Source organism: Trachurus japonicus, unplaced genomic scaffold (assembly GCF_045865225.1).
Source record: "Trachurus japonicus isolate A0001 unplaced genomic scaffold, Traja_1.0 AP030619.1".
In the NCBI taxonomy this organism is placed as follows: domain Eukaryota; kingdom Metazoa; phylum Chordata; class Actinopteri; order Carangiformes; family Carangidae; genus Trachurus; species Trachurus japonicus.
Genome location: NW_028220752.1, coordinates 1 through 6,727, shown reverse-complemented (window position 1 = coordinate 6,727; position 6,727 = coordinate 1). Strand labels below are relative to the sequence as shown.

Below are 6,727 nucleotides of genomic sequence, written 5' to 3'. Positions count from 1 at the left end.
TCATGTTCGTGTTCCAAAGATGAGGCCGTGTTGATAGCAAGTAACTTAGTTTAATGTCTCACGTTCTCAACAACATACATGTGGCTTCATGCAGTCTTGCTCTACTCTCTTATATGGTACGGTAAGCTGACTACTAACCAGTACTGCCGCCTAGCGGTCAAACATGTAATAACATCTAATCATAACATCCCCCCTTTTCTAAGGTAAAATGCATTAACATGAATCATCACATTAGCTGTGTCAGTTATTTCAACCATTTCACATTCAGCATAACTCTGCAACACATAAGCAGTATAAACAGTTTATATCAGATTGCATAACTCATATCTAAGCCAACACTAGACCATTTAGAACACATTCACAACATCAATCAATATACATTTTGTTCAACATCTTTAACATGCATATTGAATTTTCTTTGTTTATAAGTTCAGTCTATCAGGCTTTCTGATTTCTCTTGTGGACCTTCTTAACTCAGGTTCGCTTGGAGTAGGTGTGTGAGAGTCAGTGTTACAGTCCATAGCAGGTGTGGGAGTTACCTGAGATTCACCACAGGTTACACTGAGCTCACCAACAGTCCCTTGAGGAGTCTTTAACAGACTGCGACGATTGCGTCTGAGGATTTGTCCATCATCAGTTTTCACTGTGTACGATCGTGGAGCAACTTCTTGCAGGACAGTTGCTTTTGTACTCCATCCATCAGCATCCTCAATCCTGACTGTGTCGTTGGTAGACAGTGGAGGGAGATGCTTGGTTGTTCTGTCATAGAATGACTTTTGCATCATTTTCTGTTGTCGTAGCTTATGTTCAATCTTTGAGTGATTCTTTTGCTTTAATTTGTCGTTTTGATGACTCGGCAACGTTGTTCGTAGCTTCCTCTTCATCAGCAGTTCAGCTGGTGACAGGCCGCACTGAAGAGGTGATGCTCTGTAGCTCAATAAAGCCAGATACGGATCCGAGTCACTGTCAGCTGCTTTCTTTAGGAGTTGCTTGAGAATGTGAACTCCTTTTTCAGCTTGCCCGTTTGACTGTGCATAGTGTGGGCTTGACGTCATATGCTTGAAATCATATTGCACTGCAAACTTCTGCCATTCTTTGCTGCTGAAGCAGGGGCCATTGTCGCTCACCACGATGTGTGGGATGCCATGCCTGGCGAAGATAGATTTAGCATGTGTTATGACACAAGTTGATGTTGAGCTTGTTAGTAGCGCCATCTCAGGGAAGTTTGAGTAGTAATCCATTACCACTAAATAGTCTTTACCTCTGAGATGAAACAAGTCCATTCCTACTTTGTGCCATGGTGCTGTTGGCACCTCAGCTACCACCATAGGCTCTTTGCTCTGCTTGTTCCTGTGTTTCTGGCATGTTTCACATTTACTTACAAGTGTTTCAATGTCTTTGTTCAGTCCGGGCCAGAAAACCGTGTCTCTCGCCCTCCTTTTGCACTTTTCGATGCCGAGATGGCCTTCATGTATCCTGTGCAACATGTCCATTCTCAAGCCCGTGGAATAACAATCCTGCCCTTTTTCAACAGCAGACCATCCACAGTACTAAGCTCACCTCTGACATGGTAAAATTGTGGACATGAACCAGCTGGCCATCCCTCATCCATGTTCTTCATGACATGCTGTAGCTCAGCATCCTTTGCTGTAGCCTCCGCTATTTGTCTTGACTTTGTGTCCGACACAGGCAGTGTAGCCGACACCATGTTCACGTGACACTGTATGTCTTCGTCTGTTGCACTCACACTGTCGCCTGTAGTTGCTCTGGATAGGGCATCAGCAAGGACTAGGTGTTTACCTGGAGTATATATCAGTTCAAAATCATACCTTTGCATCTTCATCATTAACCGCTGAATCCGTGGAGACATTTCATTCAGATTCTTTTTGATGATGGCGACCAGCGGTCGATGATCAGTTTTCGACTGTGAAAGACGGCAGGCCGTACACGTAGCTATGAAACCGCTCCAAACCATACGCCAGTCCCAAACATTCTTTTTCGATCTGAGCGTATCGGCATTCAGTTTTTTGTCATAGCCCGAGATGCATAGGCTACCGGTTTCCAGTGCTCACCCTCAGCTTGGAGTAGAACGGCACCAATACCATCTTTGGAAGCATCTGTAGACACTTTTATCCTCTTCGTGTGGTCATAAAATGCCAACACAGGTGCTGTGCTCAGTGTGTCCTTGAGTTTTTGCCACTCATGCTCATGTTTCACTGTCCATTTAAACTCACAGTCCCTGTGCAGAAGCTCTCGTATGCATGATGTCTTTGCTGTCAGATTGGGAATGAATTTACCTATGAAATTCACCATCCCCATGATGCGTAGCACCCCTGTCTTGTCTGTGGGCCTTGGCATGTTCTGTATTGCATGTATTTTGTCTTTATCTGGCTCGACACCACGTGCAGACAGCTTGTCTCCCAGGAAGAGGATCTCTTGAACGCCAAACTCACATTTACTCTTGTTGAGTTTCAGTCCATACTTTTGTATGCGTTCCATAACTCTGTTCAGCCTCTCGTTGTGCTCTTGGGCTGTGGACCCCCATATGATGATGTCATCAATGTAGACTCGAACTCCATCCAAGCCCTCGATGATCTGCTCCATCGCTCTGTGAAATATTTCAGGTGCTGACTTGATTCCAAAAGGCAGTCTGAGAAAGCAGTATCTGCCGAAGGGCGTATTAAAGGTACAGTACTTGGTGCTGCTTTCATCCAGTTTCAGCTGCCAGAAGCCTTGTGAGGCGTCAAGCTTTGTGAAGTATTTGGCACCTGACATTTCACTGAGGATCTCTTCACGTGTAGGTATTTGATAATGTTCACGCTTTATGCTCTCATTTAGGTCTTTAGGGTCCATACATATTCTCAACTCACCATTCTTCTTCTTTGTGATGACCAGTGAGTTGACCCAGTCTGTAGGCTCATTAACCTTTTTGATCACTCCTAGCATGATCATTCTGTCGAGCTCTTTCTTTAGGCAGTCTTTCAGTGGAGCAGGAACTCTGCGTGCTGCATGCACAACTGGTTGGGCTCCTTCTTTCAACTGTATTTTATATGTGAAGGGCAAAACACCAAAACCCTTGAAAACATCTGAAAAGTTCTGAACAATTGCGTCCATAGAGTCATTTGTTGGGTTTATGGTTGGAACGATGCGATGCACTCTTTTCACAAGCCCCAGTTCTTCACAGGCTCTGTCACCAAGAAGTGATTCACGTCCCTCATTCACAACAAAGAAGGATAGGTGGTGCACTTTTCCTTTAACTGTGACACTCAACCTGCATGTGCCCAAACATTTGATTGGCCGCCCATTGTAGTCTTTCAGTCCAGATTCTTTGCTTTTTATTTGTGGCTTATTTTTCATTGCCTTCACATCACACATGCTTATGAGATTTGCTTTTGCACCAGTGTCCAATCTCATGGTGACTACAGTCCCATTTATCATTAGAGGAGCAGGCATCTCGCTGAACGTCCTCACGTGCCTTTGGGACAGCTCACTGGCCTGGCAGATCTTAATGGCTCCTGCCAGCGTCAGCTCCATCTCCCGTAGTAGCCTCTCTCTGACCTTTTTATCCTCCACGCCGTAGACAATCTGGTCCCGGACCATGGAGTCCGTCTGCATTGCGAAGTTGCAGGACTGCGCCTTTAGCCGCAAGTCCGTCAGGAAGCTATCGAAGGGCTCATGCTGCCGCTGTGCACGAGACCGAAACACGTACCTCTCGTACGTCTCGTTCTTCTTCGGAGAACAGTGAGCATCAAACTTGCTAAGCACTACATCCAACTTTTCATTATCTTCAGGACTGTCAAACACGAACGTGTTAAATACTTCTATGGCCTGTGGCCCTGCTATCGTTAGCAGCAGCGCTACCTTTCTTGCCTCCGGCTTTGCCTCGAGTCCCATAGCAGCAACATACAGGTGAAACCGCTGTTTGAAGGTGCGCCAGTTCTCGTCGACGTTCCCCGTTAGTTTCAAACTTTCCGGTGGTTTTAAATCCATGTTGCCCATTCGAGTTTACTCCTGGTACCATGTCATGTTCGTGTTCCAAAGATGAGGCCGTGTTGATAGCAAGTAACTTAGTTTAATGTCTCACGTTCTCAACAACATACATGTGGCTTCATGCAGTCTTGCTCTACTCTCTTATATGGTACGGTAAGCTGACTACTAACCAGTACTGCCGCCTAGCGGTCAAACATGTAATAACATCTAATCATAACAGTCCTTGGTCATGTAAGTGTGAGATTTTGTCTTAAAGACACAATAGTGCTGTGAATGACTTGTTACCTAGATGATTACAAGTCATACTTACATTTTCTCCTGCTAAAATCAGCCTCAGGATATCTTGTCTTTGTCTCACACACTGCAGAGAGGGACGGACACTGGTTGTTATTAAGAAAATCAAAGAGGAATAACCGGCCTATGAATCAAAAAAGGATGGATCTATCAACAAACAAACAACTAATGACACGTTTTAAGACTTTCTTAGCATTAGACACTTGTGTGAGTGCAATTAAAACTGCCCAGACATGTTACACATAAACAATATGTGGGAATACATTGGCTGCAGACAGCAATTACCTGTATAGTTTAAAAAACACCTCAGATTTTAATTCTTAAAGCATCAACAATTCACAAACATTCACTGTGCATATGCAAGATATGGGACTCGTCCTGTGGTTTGGCCAGCAGCCATTACACAATCTGAGAGAGACATGCACTTCAGTGTGTTTCTCTCTTTTCCTTCACTGAATGAAGACGAGTGCTGGTGCAGTGGGGCCTAGAGTTTATTATCTGCAAACAGAAGTTTATTCTAGTGTTTTATATGTACTATGGATACGTTCACCCTGTACATTTGAAAAGAGAGTGTGATAATGTAAGATATAAAAGCTACTAATGGGCTTTATGCACAGCTCCACCACTTCCTGAATTTAAGGCAGGTTCTTCATTTCCTGTCTTTCATTATCGGACAAACTGATTAATCCAGGTGTGTCTGACCATTGTGACTACTCAGACAGGAAATAAAAGAGCTGCCTTAAATTCAGGAAGTGGTGGAGCTGTGCATAGAGCCCATTGGAAGTAACATATCACCGTTAAAACGGCCTGCCCTCCCTTCCCACGAACCAGTCTGCCATCCAGTCCTCCCAAGCTGGCCTGCTCCCCCTTCCTCTCCTCCCACCAGAAGCTGCCTCCATCAGCTCGTTAACATTTCCATGTTTCTCACATTCTCTGTTATAAACTGTTTTCTTGTCTGTAACAACATCTATTGCACGTCTGTCCGTCCTGGGTGAGGGATCCCTCCTCTGTTGCTCACCCTGAGCTTTCTCCTGGTTTTCCCTGTTAAAAGGGTTTTCCATGGAGCTTTTCCTCAGTGGATGTGAGGGTCTAAGGGCAGAGGATGTTGTTATGATGGGATGTGAAGCCCTTTGAGACAAACTGTTTGTAAAAATGGGCTATACAAATAAAACTGCCTCAGCTTGCCTTTGCCATCACAAACTGTATGTATGTATATGAGTATCAATTGTATTTATAGGTGTTCATCTGTGCTGGTGTTTGTCTTACTGGGAGGCCAACATGGAAAGTGGCGGGCATCCTCCGCAGAATGGCTGGGTCCACATCCTGTGGTCGGTTTGTAGCTCCCATCACCATCACCTACGATTCAAAGAGTCACAATGTGAACGTGCCAAAAGTCACCACATTTTACACTGACTCCTAAAACAGAGCACAGGCAGGTAGAGCTCTGGCTGTTTTACCTGGGTGGTTGAGGAAGTATCTAGGCCGTCCCACAGACTCATGAACTGGGCCTTCATCATGGCTGTGGCCTCGTGGTCCAGGCTGGAGCGATTCCTGAGAAACGACTCTGACACAGGAAAAAAACAGCGCATGAGGACGGCATCTACACAAAACTCATCATATCCCACTGAGACCAACAGGCTGAGATTAGTTTGGGCTATTTCATGTGGATGAAATTGGATTATGCTGCTTTGCTTGTGTATTAGCCTGCTATTGCCCCAATGGATTTAAGCATTGTTTTATCCTGCACCAGATTATTTTTAACGGTGGGGGGTTGGGGCACACCCGGCACAGAGGGAGAGATATGGGAAAAACACAGCATGACATTGAATGGCTGGAGGGCAAACCACATGGGCGCAAATAGCCTGAGCAGCAAGTCCCTGGTTCAGTTTCCAGGCAGCTTGCACATTGATTCCTGACAACCTCCACTTTCACTGTCACATAATGAGACATTAAATGCACAACAAAATGACAATTAAAACATTGGCTGCATTGCATGCTGGTGTTCTGAAACAACAGGAAGTTAGTTTCTGTGAATTGGCCCACTCACAAACACAGGCAGCAGTTGAAGCTGCAGCAGCAGCAGCAAAACGCAGCTCATGGACCCTAACCATAACCCTATTCAGCTGCGCACACTTGTAGGAACTCTGTGATTTATAAAGGGAAGTTTGCCTGCAAGTGTGCGTACGCAGGGTTTTATAAGTCTGAATATTTACTGGCGCACGCAAAACCTGGCTTTTGGGCGTACGTACACTTTTAGTAACAATCCCACGCACAGTTTTATATATAAGACCCCAGCTCAGCATGTTGCTGAAAATGTCAAAGTGCCAACTCCACCTGTACATATGGGACAAAAAATAAGGTGCTTCAATATGGGTACCAATCGACTCCAAATGGCCTGAAATGTGCTCCTAAACATGTTCTGTGGGACGCTTTTGCCAAAAGC

At 45.0% G+C, this 6,727-nt stretch overlaps 1 long non-coding RNA gene across 1 annotated transcript; it reads right to left on the bottom strand.

Moving 5' to 3' along the window:
• Positions 1-4,295: 4,295 nt before the first annotated feature.
• Positions 4,296-5,849, bottom strand: LOC146960198 (uncharacterized). Its single transcript, XR_015035501.1, has 3 exons — positions 5,742-5,849; positions 5,551-5,640; positions 4,296-4,351 (listed from the first exon to the last, which is right to left on the bottom strand). It is a non-coding gene; the product is annotated as an uncharacterized LOC146960198 (long non-coding RNA).
• Between the last annotated feature and the right edge of the window lie 878 nt (positions 5,850-6,727).